The sequence below is a fragment of the Dermacentor variabilis genome, chromosome 3, assembly GCF_050947875.1.
Source record: "Dermacentor variabilis isolate Ectoservices chromosome 3, ASM5094787v1, whole genome shotgun sequence".
NCBI lineage: Eukaryota > Metazoa > Arthropoda > Arachnida > Ixodida > Ixodidae > Dermacentor > Dermacentor variabilis.
The window spans coordinates 41,296,403-41,321,567 of NC_134570.1; the positions used below are offsets into that span (position 1 = coordinate 41,296,403).

The 25,165-nt window shown below is 41.8% G+C and overlaps 1 long non-coding RNA gene across 2 annotated transcripts; it reads left to right on the top strand.

The window, feature by feature from the left end:
- The first annotated feature begins 4,468 nt into the window (after nucleotides 1-4,468).
- LOC142573933 (uncharacterized) lies at nucleotides 4,469-23,641 on the top strand. 2 transcript variants are annotated; one of them, XR_012826376.1, is made up of 4 exons: nucleotides 4,480-4,575; nucleotides 4,673-4,757; nucleotides 9,870-10,061; nucleotides 23,539-23,641. It is a non-coding gene; the product is annotated as an uncharacterized LOC142573933 (long non-coding RNA). The 2 variants fall into 2 exon arrangements; XR_012826375.1 differs by having other exon boundaries at nucleotides 4,469-4,757.
- Nucleotides 23,642-25,165: the final 1,524 nt, after the last annotated feature.

Genomic DNA, 25,165 nt, shown 5'->3' on the forward strand with positions numbered 1-25,165 from the left:
GAATGTGTCACAGTCTCGACATACCCCCCTGGGTCCATTCCTAAGACTAGTGAGTGGCTAAAGTCATCCCATTCTATAAATCTGGCGAGTGTTTCTCACCCCTTAACTACCAATGAAGATCATCAACCAGCACAATTTGCAAACTTATGGAACACATTATTAATTCACACTTCATCGACTATTTCGAAGATCCCAGTTCAACATTCAACTACCAGCACAGGTTTTCATTTACATTACGACTTAACATCAAACCACCACATTTACTCCATCTTTGCAGCAGTTGGTCACTCTCTTGGCATCATCAAATGAAACCTAAAGCATGCTCTTGTCAACATACATAAACTTGCTTACACTACACTAATCCACACAAAGCTCGAATACGCATCGCTAATATAGTACTCTGGCAGGTATACATTGTTGACGAGATTGCATTTGTTCAAAACTGGGCTGCTCGCCTTCATATTTTCCAACTATTCATCTTACACTTGCGTGTCATCATTAAAAGCACATACTGATTTACAAGCACTATCCCTTCGCCACAAATCATTGCGTCTTTGCCTGCTTGACAAACTTTATAATCATACTTCTCTTCACAATAATTTCTTTCAGTCACCACCTGTCGTCTTGTCATGCCGGTATCACCACCTCAAATTCAAGTGCACACCATTTCACACGTTACAATATGCATGCTTTTTACACCCTGCATCATCACTGAATGGAACTGCTTTCCCTCTGATATTGCCACAGAATCTGACACTAAAATTTTACGACATGCTACGCACTGTTAATTAGTTGCCTTTTTTATTACATTCTTGTTTAGTTGTTCTTGTGAGTTACTAATAAATACCTGTATTAATACCGTAGTTCATGTGGGCATGCATATTTTCAACATTGGATGGTGCTGTGTGCATAACTTTCATTTTGCAATTCTTATGATTTCTTACATTCTGTTTTTTAATAGCTAAGCAATGTTAGCATACTTTTGTTCTGTACTTTGTCCTATTATTTATTGTAACTATTACTTTGTAATCTCATTTATGTTTGTACTCCTCTCTCCCCTGTTATGTGATGCGCTCAACTGAATGCCTTTAAGGGCACCATTGAGCACTGCAACATTGCTACTTTGATGTAGCAGTGTTGTGAGGCATTTTGCCACTCCAGGTAAAGTTAACTGCAGCACTCCTCTCCATTCTAGCACCAAATTCAGGCGCATCATATGAAGAATTTTAAGGCACATTGTAAGGCATTGGTAACTAGTATGGGAAGAAAGTTGGTGCATGGGTTTCCAGGCATCACGTCATTGTTATTTCAAAAGTCAGTCATCCATAGTGCATTTGAAATTGGATATTTTACGGAATCCAACATTGTCCTTTGCCCATTGGTGAAATGTAGATGTTAAAGTGGGGTGAGGAACGACTAGGTGCGATGTGCCCATCTAGAGCTGCCAAACCTAAGTGGCCACCTGTTTGCTACAACACAAAATACCTCTGCTTGGTTGTGTTGCTGGTCAGATATATACATACAAAATACCAGAAGGTGCTGCTGTGCCAATATATTCACAAAAGTCTTACATGATTTCACAGGTGCCATCCATTAGCATTAAAACATGGCCTGCACAACAAGCACAGTATCTTCAGTGGAAATTGTAGAGTTATATCTTGCATACAGAAATGTAGAAAAGTGTAAACAAGGCACTGTGCTAAAATTTCTCTTGTGAATTCCTACTGTGCCAACTGTGCAGATTGATGACATGTAGTTTGATCTGGGAGCTGGCCCAATGCGCATGTACACAAAGGAAAATGATTCACCTCTTAAATATGTGAAATGACGCCTAGGTAGGCACAATAAATTTACAGCTCTGTATGCTTCAGTGTTATGCTAGAAGAAAACGTTTTTTTTTACTGTGTTGCTGATTCACAATTATATACCAACTATGCATATAGAAGAAGAATCTGCAATCTTTTAGGCTGCGTGTTAAAATACCATGTATACAAACCCAGGGAAAACATTGGGAAGGCGGGAGATGGAAATTCAAGACGATGAGCAAAATGAGAACATGGTGAAAGCAGGAGCCAACGTTTCAACAAGTGGGCTTGTCTTCTTCAAGGCGACATATGCTTTCCTCGCCACAGTTATGATGCCCAGCCTGATATTGCGTGATTATACTGACACATATGCATACTATCGTTTGTCCTTTTTCTGTAGATTGCATTTCACCTACTAACAACTGAAAGATATCAGTCAACCCGAGATGAAAATAGTGTTGTACTTTGCGGAAGGTATATGAAGGTATATATATATATATATATATAGCACCAGTGATTACGTTACGACCTTTGACAAGTCATGTGACGCGCTTGACACACCATGCTTGCCGCTAGGTTGTTGTGCTTTGAATGCCACATGTTTTTTTGGGCACAGGTTTGACCAATAAAGAGTCAATGCTTTGAAGTGATGTTGCCAGTGTGTATATTCTACACTGTCACGACAACGCGACAGTGCTCTGAAGTATATTTATTGATTTGACAGCAAGAATTCCATAGCCATTTTCTGTGGCATGAAGGAAGGAGATGCAGATCTGAATCATTATCATTATTATATACACATATTATTACTGTATTAACCATTAATATACGTTGTTGTACTGTGTGGTAGTACAATATATAGTATACTGATCAACACAATCAGTGCTCAAAGTTAGCCGGGGCTCGAGAGAGTCCGGCCTCTCTTCTATTTTCTGAGCAAGCCCCGCCTTTGCAAGTCAACTGTAACACTGCGGCACCCATTCGACAAGCACTGAAGGTGATTTTATTTCCAGTAGTGCCTTTTAAGGGGAAATTCCAACTCTCCAATTTTTGGAATAATGACTTAAATAAATAACAACTCGGTTTACAACCTCTGTCTGAGCAGTGTGATCGTGAATGCCTTAAATTGCTGCATAATCTAATTAACACCCCACGCTACTCATTAAAGAACAACTATCTGTCTCCTGATAAATTGAAACCTACTAGGAAGAGCCACAAACTTAGCCTTTCACCATTTTAACCGCGTATTAACCTTTTTAAGTATAGCTTCTTTCCTCATACAATTGAAAAATGGAACTTAATTACTTCCAGGTAAAACTAGGTCACTGTCTTTAGGGAAATTTTTGCATAAATTAACTTGATTCATGCTGTGTTTTTTATACTGATTGTATCTTTTATTTTGAAGGTATCATGTTTCTTAAGGTGCTGAAGTTGATTTGTGCAGAAGAATATTTTGTTATATGCAGTGTACAAACCCACTCCTGTGATAGCCCAATTGGGCTGCAGTATGTGAAAATAAAAATAAATAAATAAATAAGTGATTAATCAGCTGATAGGGAATGAGCAAAAACAGGGCAACAGCTATATTGTCCTACTTCTGCATGCATTTCCCCAAGGCATTGCACATCCCCACCCTTAATTGCTCGACTAATTAAGATTCTTGACACAGCTAGCATACTGTTTCATGAGTCAGTTGAGTGCGAACCTACCTGTTCGTGAATTATTGAAGGTTCACCTAGGTTTATTAGTTTACAAATTAATTTTAATTCGTTTATTTTTGCATTACGAGTACAGTGCGATACCATGCATGTATTTTGTACACTTATGTAGTAAGCAGGTGTGAAACCATGAAATATATTCTTGTAGTGCCCTGAGGTTCTAGGTCCTTTCGGCTCCTCTTACCACCGGTACCACTAGCCGATACCACCAGTGGTGCTGCCGGTATGTCGATACCGCCGGAGTGCTTTATTGAGCGATATGTGTGAACGTGACACGCGCGGCTTGCCCGTAAATCCGTGCGCGTGCCGCGTCAACAGAAACACGCCGCTTTTCTTTTTCTGGTGAAAATGGGGCACAACATCGAATAAACGAAGCTTTTCACAACACGTTCACGAACGGACAAACACGAAAGAATCACGTCCAATCTGACTCATCATTAACATGTCTAATTGACCAACGATTTGGCGGCTGTCCATTGTATTTGTTAGGTTGTTAATTATGCTGTTTCTCACTGGTCACCCAAGCGAGACTGTACTAGTAATCATGCAAGCCGTTCGTTTTCTTGCATTTCGTGACTTGCTCGTCCGGCTCCTTTTGCCGACGAGAAGCAGCCTAATACTCGCTCCATCCCCAACAGCAATACTCTACAGAACGAAATATTGTCCCTCTATTTAAACCCCATTCAACCAGGTTCAGTGCTTGCAATATTGAGCCACAACATGTAAGGAATATCGTTTAAAGGCCGCAGGCCGGCTGACAATGGACATAAATCGGAGGCGCCAAAGAAACTAGACTAAACCATTGTTTGCCGTGAGTATTTTCTAAACAGCATGTGCCTTATATCTTAAATAAATAAATATAAAGAAATCTAGACGGAAATAAATAAATATAAAGAAATCTAGACGGACATATGTTAGAACTTTGTTTCGTTCCGTCCATATTTAAACTCTTCTAGGTGGCGCCACAACAACTCATCGAAATGCACGCGGCGCGAATTCGAATCCACAGCGAGATTTGAGCGCGGGAAGCTGCTGTGTGCCGTTATGCCGGGGTAAGCTAGACAGCTCAAAATTTTCTGTTTGTACTTACGAGGCACCAGTATTTGACAGAAAATAATAATACTTTGATGCTCTTCTCACGCCTGCAAGCGAGGGCGGCGTGATTAACAACACAGCGTAATGCGCAACGGTGAACGTCAACGAACTCCACCACCAACCTGGACGAAGCATTTTGGTAAGCTTATATTTTATTTCTTGTTTGCAAAGTTTGTCGTAGGCAAACAATTTTTTTCTTTATTTCTAAAAGGATGGCATTTGACTTCGCTATCGTGAGTCTCACGTCGTGAACAACGGCTTCTGCGATATCCAGAACGTATTGATGTGCTCAGTGCGCATGCACGATGTAAGACGATACTACTGATATGGAATAAGCAGAACTGTGTAACCTCTATATCGTACAGGGGGGAAAAGACGCGAAGATAATATGTCAGTTAAATAAAAACGACACGTCTCGTTTTTACTCGTCCTTTTGTTTTAGTTACTGTATATTTTGTTAATGTACCGTCATATGGTTTACCAGCCATGGCCGGACTTAGTGCTCTCGTTCTCGCGTGCAAATGTCCCGGTTTGCTGAGGGGGCACTGTGAGCAGCGCCAGGCAGGGCGCGATTCCCCCGGTTATTGAGCCCCTGGCCAAAAACTTATATCTGGTATAGGAAAAATTTTCACAGCTCTTCACTATACCCACCGTGGTTGCTTATAGTGGCTGTGGTGCTGGGCTGCTAAGCTCGAGGTCGTAAGATCGAATCCCGGCCACGGCGGCCGCATTTTGAGGGGGGCGGAATGCGGAAACACCCGTGCACTTTGATTTAGGTGCACGTTAAAGAACCAGAGGTAGCCAAATTATTTCGGAGTCCCCCCACTGTGGCGCGCCTCATAATCAGATTGTAGTTTTGGCAGGCAAAACTCCATGATCTATTTTTTTTACCTCTGCACTATGTGTTTTGAAATGTTCTCCTTTGTTTAAGCGTGTTGGTACAAGCCTTTACCGTAGTTTTAGCTTTAAGATTTGATCATATTCTCTCGGTGCGTAATGCATTTATATACAACAACCGCGGATAGAAGCTGCGACTGTTTGAGATCGTAGCGCCTTTCCTCTAAGTTGTAGTGATTAGATGTCATTGGAAATGTCTAAGTTTGGGAACGCTTGTTTTCATCCTTCACATTCTAGAATACAAATTTATATTAGGGTAATTAAAACTTGCAAAATGCAGTGTGAAACTTAATACTAAACTTTATTCATTCAAAGAAAATAAACTATATTTTCAATGTCCCTTTATAATAGCATCATCGTGCACTGTGGACACTGAACCGGTTCGAAGGCACAAACTGACTGAATGGATTCTTGTCTTGCTTTAGCATAACTCAGTTTGAGCATGAAAGAAAATGTACAGGTGACAGGAGGATGAGCGCTAACTTCCAACTGGTTTTATTCCATGACCCTACTGCACATTATATGCGCCACTCATAGCACACATGAGAAAAACAATTGAAACAACAACCTTACAAGAACCATACGGCTGCAGTTCACTGAAAATGTGCCAACCAACTTATGTTGAATTTCAATGGCGGAGTCGGAGCAGCCGACGGACTCCGCGAGCGAGCACGCGACTCTGGCGCAGAGCAACGCCTCCAAATCCGCGAGTGGAACACAACCTGCGCCGCAGGAGCAAGGCGGAAACGGAACTTGTGTCGCCGAGTTACCCAAGATACCTTGCGTGTTGTCACTTCCTTCCGCTGTTTGCTCCCACCACCGCCGCACCGGCCGCACCGGTCACTTGTCTCGTCAGCGCCGTTCACCTGTCGTTTCTTTTCTTTTTTTTAAAGTGCGGGATGGATATCTCGCCAAGCGTGCAGCAGCTTTTGCTTCCTCGCGGGTCGTGACCGGTGGCGCCTCCCAGCAGACAAACGTGGTAAAGGAAATACGTCACGCAGAGTTCCGGTCCACTCCGCCGATTTTGGCGGAGCATCTTTTTCTGCTCCACGGAATGACTCCCGCTCTGAATCCACTCCGACTCTCTCATTGGAACACCTTACTCCCGCTCTCACTCCGTCATTGGAACAAACTTGCTCCTAAACGAGCAGAAAAATTTGCTCCGACTCCGCCATTGGAATTCAACATTAGAAAGTAAAGTTCCTTGTCTGATAAAGATAGGAGGGTGTACTCACGCACATCCTAACGTATTTCGCAATGGCATTAGCCTCAATAATCTCGCGCATCAGTTGAGTGCGGCTGCATCCTATGATGACACATTCTTTAGAAAAACTAGTTTGCATCCACAAGTCTTGCAATGCATGGCAAGGGACCTACTTCGTTAACTTTTATGAAGGTTGTAACTATGCTTGCCCAAGCAATCATTGATACCCCATCCCGTCTGTCTAATGTAGATGCCTTGCACGACACGGGAAACTTGTGTACCACAACTCAAGTGCAATCAACATGCCCGTCCATGTCTTTTTTTCAACCAGTGTGTCAAAACTTGTGTAAAATACTGGCAAACATTTAATGACCAGTACGTGACCAGTACGGGCGGAACCTCGAGCGTACCGAAATCTTGGAAGAACGCTAACATAATCCTAATCCATAAGAAAGGGGACGCCAAAGACTTGAAAAATTATAGACCGATCAGCTTACTGTCCGTTGCCTACAAAGTATTTACTAAGGTAATCGCAAATAGAATCAGGAACACGTTAGACTTCTGTCAACCAAAGGACCAGGCAGGATTCCGTAAAGGCTACTCAACAATAGACCATATTCACACTATCAATCAAGTGATAGAGAAATGTGCAGAATATAACCAACCCTTATATATAGCTTTCATTGATTACGAGAAAGCGTTTGATTCAGTCGAAACCTCAGCAGTCATGGAGGCATTACGGAATCAGGGTGTAGATGAGCCATATGTAAAGATACTGGAAGATATCTATAGCGGCTCCACAGCCACCGTAGTCCTCCACAAAGAAAGCAACAAAATCCCTATAAAGAAAGGCGTCAGACAGGGAGATACGATATCTCCAATGCTATTCACAGCATGTTTACAGGAGGTATTCAGAGGCCTGGAGTGGGAAGAATTGGGGATAAAAGTTGATGGAGAATACCTTAGCAACTTGCGATTCGCTGATGATATTGCCTTGCTTAGTAACTCAGGAGACCAATTGCAATGCATGCTCACTGACCTGGAGAGGCAAAGCAGAAGGGTGGGTCTGAAAATTAATCTGCAGAAAACTAAAGTAATGTTTAACAGGCTCGGAAGAGAACAGCAGTTTACGATAGGTAGTGAAGCACTGGAAGGGGTAAGGGACTACATCTACTTAGGGCAGGTAGTGACCACGGATCCGGATCATGAGACTGAAATAACCAGAAGAATAAGAATGGGCTGGGGTGCGTTTGGGAGGCATTCTCAAATCATGAACAGCAGGTTGCCACTATCCCTCAAAAGGAAAGTGTATAACAGCTGTGTGTTACCAGTACTCACATATGGGGCAGAAACCTGGAGACTTACGAAAAGGGTTCTGCTGAAATTGAGGACGACGCAACGAGCTATGGAAAGAAGAATGATGGGTGTGACGTTAAGGGATAAGAAAAGAGCAGATTGGGTGAGGCAACAAACGCGGGTAAACGACATCTTAGTTGAAATCAAGAAAAAGAAATGGGCATGGGCCGGACATGTAATGAGGAGGGAAGATAACCGATGGTCACTAAGGGTTACGGACTGGATTCCAAGGGAAGGGATGCGTAGCAGGGGGCGGCAGAAAGTTAGGTGGGCGGATGACATTAAGACGGTTGCAGGGACAACATGGCCACAATTAGTACATGACCGGGGTAGTTGGAGAAGTATGGGAGAGGCCTTTGCCCTGCAGTGGGCGTAACTAGGCTGATGATGATGATGATGACGTCACTTCACATTTATTCTGCGATACTCTGCTATCTCAACTGCAGGTTGCAAAGAATTAAAAATTACCAGAGGGCTCTACTCGAATGGTGTTCACTGTACCTTGATGAGTGTTGTTCATGGCAGCCACTGCAAATATTTCTCATTCATTGTGCACGAACATGTTACATTAGCTGAATTTTTAAATTTACCTAATCGATGAGAAGCGAAAAAGTTTTGTATGATGGTTATAAATGCCCGGTAACAGCATTTAAAACAGCCTAGGATTTGTGAAAACTTTCTTTAACGAGAAAAAGCCCGTGAAATAACTAAAAGGTGAAAATAAACCGTCCTGACCATGCCAGCGCTTCAGCGCACCAAATATTCCATCAATCTTTACACAAACTTTGCCAAATAGGGGCACTGGGAATGAGCAGCTGCAGTTTTTTCTCGACATGTCAGCAGTTTTTGGCGTGCAAGTACAGTCCCTACCCAACGCGAAGTAGCGCGATCTTGGTAACCGTTCACTTTGCGAACCTTTACAAGACTGTGCCCCAGGTTTGCACATTCGTAATATATGCAGTACGCTGATGACAATGTTTCCATCTGAGACCGCTTATATTACTGATGCGGGGCGCATTGTCACGTGAATTTTTAAAGAAAAATTTGCATGTTTTGTATTTTTTTTGTCGGAAAAAAAAAGACCACACTTGACCTAGGTCATTGTAACACTGTTATCGGTCATTTCTCGGCGTATTCCACAACCTTTGCATTGGCACCGTGTTGGATAAGTAAGGAAATAAACATTCATTACAATTACATATTAACTGCTTGTTTACAATGAAAAAAAAAAACTTCAGTAGCACTAACATAAGCCTATCAAAATAGAGTGGGCGATGTTCACGGAAAGCACTCATTTATTTTTTTCTTGGCCACAGTTAGTTGTCACATCCAGTATGTAATTTAATGGTGGATTCCGAGAAACCTGTACAGGTTTCCTTCGTAGCTTCATGCTAAAGTAGGGTGCGTGAAAATTTTTCCTGTCATGAATTTCACTTGCCTTGCAGGCTTCCGCAGAACTGATCTGCCATAACCAAATAGTGCTCTGTAAAGTAAACTAAGGGGCACCTTTTCTTCATATGCCTGTATTTCACTCACTGACCTTTACCAAGCTACTCATGTAAACATGTATTTACTGCTCCAAAACGGGCTATTCATGCTCTAGTGTGTCAAATTTGCTGCTCTCAGAGCTGCTCCAAAACTTCTTTGACTGCTTCCATCCCTGTATGAGTGGCCCATATAATGTTTAACGAAATTATGACTGGCATCCCAGAAACTTCAACATGTTAGCATCCGTCTGCCAAAGTGCCTGCATCTCAACATTTTGGTTAGAACTGATCACTTTATTTGCTGCAGGACTGAAGCTGCCTTGATATCTACAATACATTGGATACTACGTGCAGAATAATGAATGGCTACCTGAACGCTGCTTGAAGCGGCAAGCTCTACAGCATCACTTATGCTCCTTTCCATGGGTTGGCAAGAGGAACCGTGGCACGCAGCTCTAAGGCACCTGTGCTCTTCACTACCTTCGCAGGAGATGCATTGGTATGCTGTACATATATTTGACTGTGTGTTCCAGCTGCATCTCTTGCACTGTCATTTGATGTGCAGGCAGAGGAGTTGCCTATTGGGCGCACGTGTTGGTTAAAGATACAAAAAGGAAGGTGGTTCTTTGAACACTGATGACCCTGTCCTCCACTTATTTCTTTTCATTTTCTTGTTACCTTATTTTTGCTGGTGATATAAAGGTCGCAGGCAATTAAACCAAGAAAAGCATTGGTGTAATTAGCTGTGGTTTAAATTGAAATGTAGAATATATTGAAAAAAAGTAATGAAAGCAGACGGAAAGACCTTGTCTCTGGTGGTGACTGAACCCAGAACCTTTGCAGTACACACGCGATGCGCTACCAATTGTGCTAACTTGGGTATTTATGTGTGGTATACGTGGCCCTGGGAGTGTTAGCCAGTGCCATTTAGAGCCGTGGTGGGCAGATGTGGAACATCCTTTTTTGCATGATAGTGTCGTGTAACACCTGAACTGAAGCGAGCAGGCATGTGGCTAATAAACCCATGCATGCTACCTTAAGGCATCAAGGCTATGAGGTTTCAGACCCTTGCAAGAATGAATGAGAAGAAGGAAAACGGGTTTCATTTTTTTAATCATGACCATATAAAGCCAGCAGGCTTTTCTTTGATAAAGGTGATTATTCTGCCATTTCACAGGAATTATTTGCTCATTTGTCTGTTTTTGATTATCTTTGTGAGAATTCTGATGTTGTACAAATGTAGTCCCTTTTTAAAACAAAATTTACAGAACTGACGGAAAAGTATATAACGAGTGTCCATTCAGTTGGGCTGAAAAACTAAGAAACCATGGGTGAAGCCTAGTATTCTGAGGTTAATAAGGAAAAGAAGAGTATATAACGCATTCAAAAGAACCCAAAGCAGTTATCAGTTTAAGAAGCAGGTCGAAGTAATTCATGAATATAAAACTAAAGTTCACATTGGAAAGGGTCAGTATTCAATCGACTTAATGATAATATGAAAACAAATCCAAAGCTTTTTTGGAAATACGTAAAAGAATGCGGATCTGACTCAACGGGAGTAAATGAAATTGTTCACCATAATAAGGTCCTATCCTATGATACGGCTAAGGCAGCTTGCTATAATGATTTTTTCATTCTGCATTGCTTGCCCAAAAGAACCTTTGGAAAATTTCATGTGAGAGCTGAGCCATTAATGCAACCTGTCGAATTCAGTGTTGGTGGTATCGAATCATTGTTACAAAGTATAGATGAAACTAATTCCCCCGGCCCAGACGGTATTTCTCCCCGCATATTAAAGTGCTGTACCTGGCCAATCGCATCCTACCTCTACCTAATCTACACTAAATCTCTTTCTACTGGAGTGCTGCCGGATGAGTGGAAAATGGCACATGTAGTTACGGTTCATAAGGGTGGTCCAAAAAAATATGTAAACAACTATAGGCCTATCTCTTTAACATCCATTTCCTGTAAAATATTACAGCATATTTTGTACAAAGAAATAATGAAACGTTTATTACAACATAGATTATTAATTGATAATCAACATGGTTTTCGCAAGGGAATGTCCTGTACAATACAGCTAATTGAATTCTATCAGGACTCAGTGGCTCAGGTGGATGAGAACGGGCAAACAGATTGTGTCGTCTTAGATTTTCGAAAGGCGATTGACATGGTTTGTCACTCATTGCTCCTTCAAAAACTTAATGAGGCAAATGTTAAGAAGTGTGTAGCTGGATTGCCAATTACTTGCCGCAGCATCGGCAATGCGTAATACTGAACGGTGCTACTTCTCCTTGGGTCGAGGTCACATCAGGAGTTCCTCAAGAGTCTTTTTTAGGGCCGCTATTGTTCTTAGTTTATATTAACGATATTCCTGCCGGGATATCTTCGCGTTTACGCTTGTTTGCCGATGACTGCGTAGTGTATAGGAAAATAGAAAAATGAACAGGACTCCATTGATATGCAGGTTGATGTTACTAGCATTGTCTCGTGGTGTCTGAGAAGTGGAAAATCCAACTAAATGCAAAAAAAATGAGTGCATCTGTTTTTCACGAAAAAAAAGAAAATTATAGAAACGCGTTAGTTTTTGAACACTGATATTATTGACCAGCAATATATGTATAAATATTTGGGTGTGATCTTTTCAAGTGATTGTTCTTGGAACGCACATGTGAGTAATGTAGTTGCAAATGCTGCTAGAGCGCTAAATTTTATTCAGCGAAATTTGAAATCTTTATTTTTTGCCCTAAAGAATACTGCTTATATTTCATTCGTCCGATCTTGGAGTATGCGTGTGGTGTTTGGGACCCTCGTCAGAAAACCTTGATCGACCAAATCGAGAGAATACAAAAAAGAGCGGGAAAGTTCGTTTATGGGCGATACAAGCGAGAGGAGAGCTGCACTGCAATGAAAAGTGAGCTCAGATGGGAAGCGCTCTCGTCTCGCCGATGGAAACTGTGACTAAAATTGCTATTTAGCATATATAATAAGGAAACCTCAATTAATAGACACTTATTTTAAACCACCGCACCATGTATCTAAAGAACAGATCATGACTTTAAAATTCGAGAGTACCGAACTAGAACGAACCTTTATGCTATCATTTTTGCCCAAACTGCAACAGAGTGGAATCGATTATCTTGTGACCAAGTGTGCTGTGCGAATGAAGATGTTTTTTTCGAAGTTGTAACCACCCTGCTTGCACGCCCCCGGGAAATGTGGGGTATCTCTGAATAAAGAATAAAGGCACTGAAGCCAAGAAAAGCATAGGGGTAACTAGCTGTGGTTGAAACTGAAATGTTGAATTGGCTCTGCAGCCATCTATCAAATTTCACCGCAATGCATTATCGTAACTCAATGGGCAGCACGTTTAAAAATTATAATTCAGAAGACTGCCGGAATTTCAACAAATGATCAGTTAGCAAGAATGAGAGTGCACGCCTTTCTAATATTCTGCGTATTTATGGCTCTTATTCATAACTTTTCTGCTGTGTTATATCAGTGTTTTAATTCGGACCGAAACTGTGCTATAATGTAGCAAAGAGGTTACGGTCTAGTGGCGTAAATGTGCATGTTAATGAGAGGGCAAATCGTCTTGACATTGTTAACTGAGAGTTGTTTAAACTTGAGCAGCCTTCCGAAGTATACTTCTTTTGAAGTTGCTGCTCATTGAGTTACACTGGTACACTGTGTCGTGTGAGCTACTGCAACGAGATGGCGCTTCGTACGCGGTCATGTAAGATGCAGAACAATTCCTCGGGGAGAGTGGACCAGACTGTGTAAGCCGAGCCGGCATGTAGCCGTACGTGTTTTGCATATGCAACCTAGTAAACAGTCCCCAGTTAACACCTATGTTTTGTTAATCATGTATGCTCGTCATCCGGCCACGATATGGAGGCAGCGGTGGGATACTCGACAACGCTGTGAGAAATGCACCGCGCAAGTAACGCAGTGCGGTGAATACGAAACTTTGCTACCCATGGCTTCGCCTACAGTTTCCACCAGCCCAGCACGCAGCTCCGCTCAACTCGTTCGTCGTCAAACTGCCGGAAAAACTTGATTTTTGGCGACCCGAGGAGTGGAAACAGTGGTTCACGAGATGGGAGTGCTATAGAGCCATCTCCAGACTAAAGAAGCACTACAACGAGACGCAGGTGAACACACTCATTTATGCCATGGGTCGTGAAGCTGAAGACGTCCTAGCCTTGCTCAGGCTCTGTTATGCTGAGAAACTCGACTACAACACAGTAACGCAAGTGTTCATAAAAAATTTCCTGCCACGGATGAACGTGTTATACGAGTGTGCAAAGTTCAACAGCCGGAAGCAAGACGTGCACGAAACAGCCGATATGTTCATCACTGAAGTCTTCAGACTAGCTGAAGCCTCTGAGTACAGTGCCCTGAAAGAGGAACTGATCTGTGATAGACTCGTGGTCGGTCCCACAGACACGCAGGTAAGTGAGTAGCTGCAACTTAACGCCGAGCTTACTCTGGAAGCCGCTGTCAATGCTGCTCACAACATGGTGACAAACAGCAGCAAAAGGACCTACGGCCACAGCTACAGTAACGTGAAGCTGTCAACACCATGCGCAGCTTCTCAAAGAGCAAAGGAAAGTCAAATAATTATAAAAAAAACCAGCGTGACCACACTGCACAGACATGCAAGTGGTATGGTTCAACAGAACACCTACGGTTAACCATCACACACTATGTGCCCAGTGAATGGCAAAACATGCAGTGCCTGCAGTAAAAAGGAACACTGCTGCCGTATGCTTTTCTGCTTGCAAAAAGCAGAACAAAAAGCACATACCAAGCTGTTTTGGAAGAGGTTTACTTGGACAATTAACTGACCAACAGGATCCTGGGCCATGGAAAATCAATGTGATGGTCAATGACTTGCCAATGAAGTTCAAGGTAGACACTGGTGCAAATGTAACTGCCATGCCAACAAGTCTCTACGACGAACAAGTCATGGGCAACCTGAAGCAAGCAAATGAACAGCTGCTCGGACCCGGCAGGACCAAAATAGCAACGGTTAGACTCTTCACTGCGACCCTGTGCTGAAATGGCTGGTTGTGTCAAGAAGAACTTTATTTAATAGACTAGCTGCATGACGCACTTTTTGACCTCCCACAATCAAGTCCTTCAATGTCCTCCAAGTCTCCTAGAAGTAGCAGAGTCAGCAGGCAAGGTCAGTGACTCAGCCAACATTTTATGCCGCTACCTCTACCTGGCTACAGACCTGGGCCTTCTCAAGACCGCTTACAAAATATCGCTACTCCTTGATGCCAAGCAGTGTGCTATTATGTACTCGAGGCGAGTACCTCTGCCCGTGTTGCCGAGTGTCCAATGTGAGTTGGAGAGAATGGAGAGCCTGGGTGTCATCATAAAGGTCGAAGAGACCACAGAGTGGCGTGCACCTATGGTAGTTGCGAAAAATAAAGGAGGCGAGCTGCAAATCTGCAGTGACTTTGGAAGGTTAAAATGGAACATTCTGTGTGAATGAGTCTTAGTGCCCACCAGAGCTGCCTGGTTTAGCAAAATTGATGCAAGGGCCGGTTATTGGTTACTGGTTACCTCTGTCCTAGAGGTACACTTTCCTGATGCCAATTGGCCATTTAAATTCCTCCGATTGCCCTTCGGAATTTCCACAGCGACTAAATATTTCTACAGGGAAATGCTAAGACCGCTAGAAGGCCTGGACGGCCAAGCATGTCTGCAAGACTACATAATAGTGTTTGGCCGCATGAAGGCAGAACATGATGCATGACTGCACAAAGTACTTCAGCACCTGCAAGAAGCTGGCATCACCCTAAACGCAAAAGAGTGTGTACTACACCAGCAGTAAAAAAAATCGGGCCCCTTCGTTAACCCCCTTGTTCATTACATAATGAGGGTCTCGAATCTGGCAACATTGGTGCCTTCAGGTAGCATGTGTGGGTTTATTGACCAGTTGCCTTCACCCAAAAAGATCACATACTCGTGATGCCTGCGGCAGAAAGAATGCTCTACATCCCCCGCCAAGGTTTGTGAGTGGTGGCACTGGCTAACAATCCCAGGCTTAGTTCTAGTAGTAACATAAATACCCCAGAAAATGGATGGGAAGATGGTGCCATGGTAGCTCAATCGGTAGAGCATCACACGCGTAATATGAAGATGTGGAATCGTTCCCGAATTGCGAGAAGTTGTTTCTTCATCCACTTTCAATTCCATTAATTTATAATTTCTTTATTTGAATTAGTAAGTACAATTTCCCCTGTGTTGTCCTTGGTATCTTTGTTTGTTGGCGTCTTATGATATGATTAATAAAAATCGGGCCCCTCGGTTAACCTGCTTTCTTCTCGTTCATTACATAACAAGGGTCTCGAATCCGGCAACATTGATACCTTCAATTGGCATGTGGGGCTTTACTGACCAGTTGCCTTCACCAAAAAAGATCACGTACTTGTGACGCCTGCAGCAGAAAGGATGTTCCACATCCATCGCATGTGTGCCATGTTTTCTAAGAAAGCAGGAACTATTCATGTAATCTCTCTGGAAGTTCATAAAAGAGGGGGAGGGAGGACAGCTTGCAAAGAAGGGAGCAGGGTCAAACAAATTGAGGTGTAGCAATCTGTGTAAACCAAAAGCAAAAAACATTCATACACATACTTGTGAGAAATAGAAAAAAAATAAGAAAATGAATAATTACAGTCACTCCCACTCTATGATATTAGAAGAACTTATGATATCAGTTGTGCATTCGTGTTTCTACTCCTCCCAAGAATATATTTTAAGTTAAGGATGACACGTGCATGTGTTACAATGCTCACCTACATTGGTCTTCCTTTGTTTTTATATTCTGCAAATGTTCTCTTGCCCTTTCATCAGTGCAGCGTCCAATTAGGCTTGTGTAGAGCTTACCAGAAATAAGAGGTTATTTCTTAAACCATTCAAGTGGCAAAATTCGTGAACGGTGTTGCATGCCTTTTGTTAAAAGCAGCTGTATTTTTACACTCAAGCATGGGAATAAAGCTTAGATGGCTTCTTCGGAACCAGCGGCACAAATGGGCCCCACATTTGTCATCAAACTTCTTCAGTCAGTGCAACTGCTGTGCTCATGAGGCAGTGCCTCTGGCTGCTTCAAACTGCGCGCTTTTGTCTTTTGCTGCTTTCAACTCCTGAAGTTTCCGCAGTAGGGATTCTGAGATTCCGATGATGAGAGTGAGGGGGGCCAGCTGCTATGAACCTGCCAACCTGAGCACAAAAGCTATTGCGCATTGTGTGAATACACATTTTTAGAGCCTATTCAAGGCCCATTGGGGCAATAGTGGGTTTAACATGGGTGTAGGCTGGTTCATGCAGTAGCTAACCATTCTTTGCTCTTTGTTGGTAACTTTGGGAAACATGCTTTAGGGGGACCATCAAATGTTTACCTAAGATATGCAGCGCATTGTCAATGGGTTAATGAAGTTGAGTCTGACGAAGTCTTGTCCGGTTAGGAAGAGTTAAGGGAAAAAACAGAACTGACACTGACCAAGGTGAAAAATTATTTAAAAACACGTGGGAGCCTTGCTAACAATGCTTTCGCCATGCGTGTCTCAGGTGTAAAGGTTAGTCCTTTTCCATGCCCGTTAAAAAGATTTCAAATGTAATCTGCTGTATTCTCATGTGTCACATTGGAGTTAGGTTGTAAAAGAATTAAGATATTGATGTATCAAAAACACTTAGAACCATGGCCTTGTCAAATATGTAGTGATGTAATGTCACAAAGCACAGGAGCATTGTGATCATCACATCTCAATACCCCTACTGCAGAAGCTTGAATTCCAAATGCAATGAAATTTCACTTTGGCTAAATTGGTAATAAATGAGTAGTAAATACTACTGTAGTGATCTTGGTAAAGCTGCGGGGCTGGTAACTGTCTAATTTTTTTTGTATTCTTTTAATAGTGTATTAGTAGATGATGCATGAACCTGGTGGTTAGTGGCTATGACGAGAGTCCACATGACCTCCAGGTTTTTTATCACACTGCAGGCAGCTGCAGGTGGTCCCTTATCTCGTAGGCCGCACTAAGGAGCCCTGCAATCTGAGTCATGCCTCACTGCCAGTTACTGGTAATTATAGCATTCATTTCAGTCTCGCTATCAAGAATGCTAGAAGGCTGTTTTGTATTTACACTGGCTGAATCATTTTTTACGCAGCCTTAACTTTTGTTGTAGTTGGGCTTTAAGGGCTGCAAAACAGCAAAAGCCAGCAGTGCACACACTTAGAAGCAGCTGAAGCAGCTGGAAGTACTGCCTCATGAGCACCAAGCGACGCACTCACTGCAGAAGGTCGCTGACAAGCATGGGCTCTGAGTTGGGCTGTTTGATGTTGCGCTGCCAAGCCTGAGAGTGGATGATCAAATTGTAGGTGTGGCAGTTGCATTTTGATAGGTGTTAAATGCATGTGTGCTGTGCATTGTATGCACAGTAGAGTAACTAAGGCAGTCAAAATTAATCCAGATTCCTTCGTACTTCATGCCTCATAATCATATTGTGGTTTTGGCACATAAAACTACAGAATTTGGTTCAATTTATTAGTTGGTGCTCTTTGATTTTCCAGTTCTCTAGTTTTCTTGCTTAGAAAAGCTCTGGTTCTTGCTACAAATGATGAATTTGCTATTAAGAAAGGCCAACCTTCAATCTAACTTAACTCATTATTTTCCTTTAGTGTCCCTTTACCATGCATTAAAAGCATGGAACACTAATACTTTTGTATTAATTTTTATTTGACGTGTGCTCAACAGCTAGATGGCATAGAAGCTGAACTACTACTGTGGGCTTCAAGTTGATAGGTTGCCGTATAAAAGCTTGTCTTTTCTTTTAGAGATAAAAACACCTGAGCCTAGTTTTCTGTCTTTAGATATACTACTGAGAAAGGCAAACATCGCTTGCATGATAGATAAGTGATTAGTTAATTGTGCTCAGTTTTTGCCCCCACCCCAAAAAAGGAAAGTGAACATAATTGTATATTTTAGTTGCAGAACTTGAAACTAGGAAGTGAAATGCACTTAACCATTTCCCTACTGAGGATGAGCAAGGCTTGTCATTGAAATTTGTGCCTGTACAACTGAGGCTGCACTGGGTCCATCAGAAGTAAAACCACAAAGTTCTGCTTCGCCGTCCATAGGTTTGGTTCCACTACACACTTCTTTTTAATGCATGATAGATGATACCACAGGGCACTATGTTTCTGTACTGGCAGCCAACTTTTCAAAATGATGTCATCATCTTGTAGAAGCTTTTGACCATCTGGGGTTCCTTAACATGTACCCAATGCATGGTACATAGGTATTTTTGCATTTCACCCCCATTAAAATGTAGCGGCGCTGTGGCTGGGATTCAAGCCCTTGGGCTTAGTAGCGCCGCACCATAGCCACTATGCCCCCACAGCGGGTATGTTATGGCTGGTCACTTGCCAGTTCTCCATGTGCATTCTGCTAACTGCTAAAAGTCAAAAGCCAACAAGGATACACTTCGTGTGCTAAAAACATCCCTCAGGTGATCGAAAGAGATGCACTTGAAGGGAAATCAAGACATGGTGTAAATACTGCTGCTGGCACTATGCAATATTCATTGCTTTGGTCTTCAGAACAAAGCGAAGTTACACGGGCATTAATCAGTTATAGTATTGCTGTTTTGGAGCAAAGAACGCATCTTTTCAGCTAAGCTATTTCCTTCGCTTCTACTAACCCACCTGAACCAGTAGAAGTGTGCTATATGTGACAAAGATAAAATATATAAAAGATACAACAAACTTTTATGTCCCTGTTATGTAGCTCACATTGTATTACCAGCATAGTTTAGGCTAATAAAATTACAGTGGACAACATATATTATAGCAGAGCTTCTGCTTAAGCTACTAAGTCAGACATACTAGTAGACATATAGCACGAAGAAATGGGCACAAAGAAACACGTCGAAAGTGCTCGCACCAAGTACCGCCCGATTTTATTCTTGGAGGGAGCGCAATTATAACCACATTCACTCTTTTTGGGATAGTGATGAGTGACTGGTCCAGTGATTTCATTTTACCTACTCATTGCCATGTACAAGCGGCAATGTTTTCATCAGTTTGGTGTGAGTGATGTTAGTTTCTGAGCAAAATGATATCTGAGGGTGCAGAGAGCAGAAATTGTGCAAAAGTTGGTTTCCCTGGGTTTTACAAATGACCGTGCAAAGTGAGGTGGCTGCAGTGACAAAGGTTGCCTGTCCAGTGCAAGAATTTATATCATGTCAAAATATGTCATGTATTTGTTCATCTGAAGTAAAGAATTGAAGCTGGAAAGCTAACAACTCATGTTTGGAGCTCCAACTTAATACTAATGATTGGGAGGAATATGTGGGCCCCTAGCGACCTGTTTAGAAAAAACGCCTTTTTTGCTTACTACTCTGCGGTTTACTTATCGTGCCGCACCTGCAATAACATATAAGAAGCCAACAAACACTTGCACCAAGAACAACATAGGGGAACTTCAGGTTAAATGAAATAACGAAACAATAAATTAATAGAAATGAAAGTGGATGAAAAGAGCAACTTGCCGCAGGTGGGGAACGATCCCACAACCCTCGCATTTCGCGTGCGATTCTCTACCAATAGAGCTACCGTGGCACCGTTTCCCATCCACTTCCTTGGGTATTTATGTTTCCCTGTAGAACCCTGGGAGTGTTATCCAGCGCCGCCACTCACAGACCTTGGCGGTGGACGTGAAAGACCCTTTCTGCCGCAAGCGTCATGAGAATGTGATCTTTTTTGGGTGAAGGCAACCGGTCAAAACCCACACATGCTACCTGATGGCATCAATGTTGCCGGATTTGAGACCCTCGTTACGTAATAAATGAGGAGAAAGGGGGTTAACTGTGGGGCTGTTATTAGTCATATCATAAGAAGCCAACAAACACTGACACCAAGGACAACATAGGGGAAATTACTTGAGCTTAATGAATGAAACAACGAAAGGATAAATTAATGGAAATGAAAGTGGATCAAAAAACAACTTGCCGCAACTTATGGGATCGTTCCCCACCTGCGGCAAGTTGTTTTTTCATCCACTTTCATTTCGATTGATTTATCGCTTCGTTATTTCATTTATTAAGCTCAAGTAATTTCCCCTATGTTGTCCTTGGTGTCAGTGTTTGTTGGCTTATCAGCTTGTAGTTGGTGCTGGTCCGGTTGATAGGTCTTTCTCCTTGTTTTTTCATGCTATCATACTTCTAAGTATAAATAATCTTGCATACTATTGCTGAAAGCTGAGAGAGTCGGTTATTGGCATTAGGAAACAGTTACTACACTATAAGATGAAGCACATGAAATGCACAGGATGAGCTCTGTACATGAACTTGTTTTAGTACATGAGTGCAATTATATGCATGCATGAAAGGCTCACATTTGCAGCAAAATTTGACGATACGTAACATATAAGATACATCACTCATTCTATTTTGCATGTACCATACATCTTTTTCAAGTAATCAATTTTTCTATTCGAGATTTCAATAGAAGGTGTGCTATTGTATTTATCGGTTTGTCTGGGAAGGCCCTTATATATCAGTGTGCACATTTAGCCTTACATATTCTGAGTATTTTGTGCTGTTGTATTTTGCCATGTATTGGCATCTTTTACAATGTCCTGCAAGTTTTTCAGACCTTGCTAACCTGCGCAGAATGCTCAGCCTGTCTTTGGGGCACCTTTGAGTGCCTTTAATGCCTTCAGCAGCAAGTGTTACGTAGGATAGACCAGGATTTGTGGTAATGGCAGGCTGCAGGAGCATCGTGCACAGATGTAGGTGGTAACAGCGTGTGGATATCTCACAAAACATTGCAAAAGATGCCAAACTGTGCCAAAATTTGACTGTGCACATGCGCTTTGCAAATATAAGGCAGGGAAGTGCAGATTTGCATACTAGGCCTTTTCCATCCAAGAAACCAATAACTGCATTAACAAACCTTCTACAGGGGTCTTGAATAAAGAAGTAGGTTACTTGAACAATATGATGTATGACATGGGTGCATCATGAATCACATAGTTTATATGTCGTGTATTGTGAAATTTCCTGTGAATGTGTCGTTTTATATATGTAGTCATTGTTTAGTGAGGTCATTTCATTTCCAGCACCCATTGTCTGCATATCATGTTGGTATTTTGTTTTGTCTTAGAACCGTAATTATGTTTCATAAAACCTTACATTGCTAAAATTTGACATTGGGGCAGTTTGGTCTTTTCATCCACGTTCTTGTTTTTGTCATTTCCCTTATCATGTAAGCATCTTTCTGGAGCACTTGCAGTATTTCGTCATGCTCTTGCGTTTACAAGCCAGATGTCTGTCTCTGAGCAGCCCAAACCACTTGAAGCATGCAAATCTGATGCATCCTCAATAGAACTCCATAGTGAACGTATTGCTAAAACTATTTTTTAGGGGATGAAGCACTTCTGTAACTGCCGAGTTTTGCAGCAATAAAGAAGCAGAATGCTTGCATCTCTGTAATCCATATTTAACTTTGTATCATCTTTTATCTGACTGTCTGTCAGCATGGTAACATTGCATATTGTCTTCTTTATTAACATTCATAGGTTCCAAATTGCTCCTATAATGTTTTTGTCCTCACATTTTCTGCAATATCCTTCACCAGAAGAACAACTAGCAGTTCACTTGATTTACCACTTTTACAGGCAACAAATTAACCATAATAGTAGTGTCATGCCCATTGCTTAAAAGCTCCTAAACAATTCTGCACATCTGAAAGTTCCTTGAATTCATGCAAGCAGGTGCTGTTTATAATATGGCTGAATGCTCATGTGATTGGTTTTTTAGGCCATTGTGAAAGAAAAACCCCAGTACCTGTGTTGCTTTATGATGTTGACCTGTATTTATTATTACATTGGTGAACTGTGTGTGCACTCTGAAGATATGCGCATTACTGCTGGTGTTTTGTATAATCTGTGTATAATAAAACAACGCATTATATTATCAAGAACACATTCATTTTATTAGTTTTTTAATATGTTGTCATGATTTCCTTTCATTGTCAGTGCTGCTAGGCATCCTAATACCTAATTAAAGAGCTTCTGCAGATATAGAGCCGATTCAAAATTTCATAAACTTTTAATCATGCAGCTATAGTTTCTTTTTAATGATACGCTCTTTCTTCATTACAAAATAGAGGTTCCTAAATTGGTTATTCGTACCTATGAACCACCCTAGCTGGATGAAAATACTTTTCAGAAACTGCTCAAAGGTCTATAATCAAGTCGGCATAAGATACTCTTTGCAGATACAAAACATTATTGGTCTATCGCAATTAATGAAACATTCTGGAAAGCCTTGTGGTCATTCATAGAAACACTTGTTTGTAGCTTTCTCAGTGCCGTGATGTTTCAGCCTTAGTCTACAAGATAACGATGCTCACACGATGTGAAATTTCCACGAGGTATTCGGTGTGTACGTTCTGCAACTTAAAAGGAAGAGGTCCGAACATTGGCCAAAATGGTTTAAAATAGTTATTTGCATTTTGGCTTCCCCTGGGAGTCTTGTTCACAAGGCTCCCGTGGGGAGCCAAAACGTAAATAACTATTTTAAGCCATTTTGATGGGTGTCTGGACCTCTTCCCTTTAGTATGCATCATCCCGACCAGACGGGCTTTTGTCATACTCTCGACTTCATCCAGTCTGCAACTGTACAATGCGTTCGTGTTGTCCACGTCTCTACTCTTGTGCCTGTCTGCGCAACTCACCTTTTTTGCATATGAATCCTTAGCAACTAGCTCGGCTTTCTGTCCTAATGTACAATGGGCTGTAATTTTTCCTAAAATCTGAGGTGTCCAAGATACACTTGGCGTGGTAGCATTGACTGGCACAGCACTGTTGAATAATTCGTGGCGCTATGTTTAGATACTCATGTGGTGTCAGTTTGCAATACAATAGTACATAATCTATTTACGTTTGGTTTTTCAGGATGCTCCCTATCATGCACTGCCATCTCAACAGTACCATGGCTTTTTGTGTGGATTCCTTCCATTTTGAAGGCCACCACTGCTTGCACAGCATCACAGCCTGCCTGCCTTGATATTGTGGAAGAAAATACAAAATGCCTATTTTTTGAAATGCGTGCATGGCTCCACGCAAGACACCACCTGCCGTCGGGGTGTTAGGGCGTTTTGAAGAGAAAATGTTTGTAATGATGCCTTGTGTGTGCCCTGGTGGCTAAATGTTGGCCTCTTTGCCTGTGTAAAAATTTCACACTTATGAATACTGTTAAGGGTTCCTGTATTATTTTTATTACTTACAGGTTCCTGTTAAGGATTCCTGTATTAGAAATTTTTGTTTCATTATAAAACTAAATGTTATAGTTGAATTGCTGCTTTGTGTGATATGCAATATTCAGCTGAAGGTGATCAGCAGAGATCGAACAAGTGTTATATAAGGTGGAGAAATTTTTTTGAGAAGCGGACTTCTTCGTTAGGGTAACAACTGTTTTCCTTGGCAGTATTTACATAGTTCACTTTTCTCCTTTTCATGGATATCCAGCAAAATGACTGAGTGTATAGGGAGGGTGAGGCAAGTTTAAACGCTCAACATGGGGATTTAGTTGGGATAGCAAGGTGTGTAGAAGGAGAGTTTGGCAGGTTGCTGACACCGATTTCTATGAGTAATCTTGTTGATTGTGTCAATGTCGGTTATTTAATGCGAGGCATCTTCTAAGGCAAGAAATTCTGAAAAAGCTCCTTATAGTTGTGGAAATTCAGTATGTGCCCCCTGGGACTACCATGTGTATGTGTCACTGTGGCCATTGGTTATAAGCACTTGAGGCCACTGGGTAGATGCAGCTATTCAATGAAGTTTTTTGAAACAAACTTGTGTATGTACACTGGGCGTGTGCCACTGCATATGTGCCACTCTTTAATGAACCTCTTTGATGCTGACTTAGGTCATGGGGCATCACAACAAGAACCTACGTAGTGACATCTGTGTATGCATGTAAGTGTGAGCTGAAATTGTCTGCTTGGATTTTCTTTCCCTGACGACGACTAGTCTCCTTGTTGAATTTACTTCAGCCTGAGATATCACCTGTTTGACTACTGTTATCACATTATGCCCATTTTGCTGTGATTTGTCATGTTCTCTAGCTGGCAAGCTTGAATTTCAGGTACTGCACAGTGCTAGGAAATTAATTCAGAGTGGGTGGTACCACCTCTGCTTCTTTTTCTTTACAGCTGCGTGTTACATGAGAGAATAAGTTGTACGTAGATGTCTATTAGAAATAGCATAGGTATTCAAAGGTACTTTCATTATGTTCTAGGTCATAGGTGCTGTCTGGCCTCCTTTGCTTCATTTTTTGTAGCATGCTCGTTTACATGCAAAAACAAATGTGGCCTGTTCTAATACATGCAAGGACTGCCCAATAGCTCATGATGTTTTGAGCCACTCAATTTCAGTCTTGGCTGCACTTGTGGGTTTTGAACTGTACTGAAGCTTGCAATATGCTTGAGTTTCCTGTCAAACTGGTTTGCTTGTTTGTATCCAATTTATTGAATTATTTCACTTTCATTATGCTAATAGTCATTGATTGTACTATCATGTT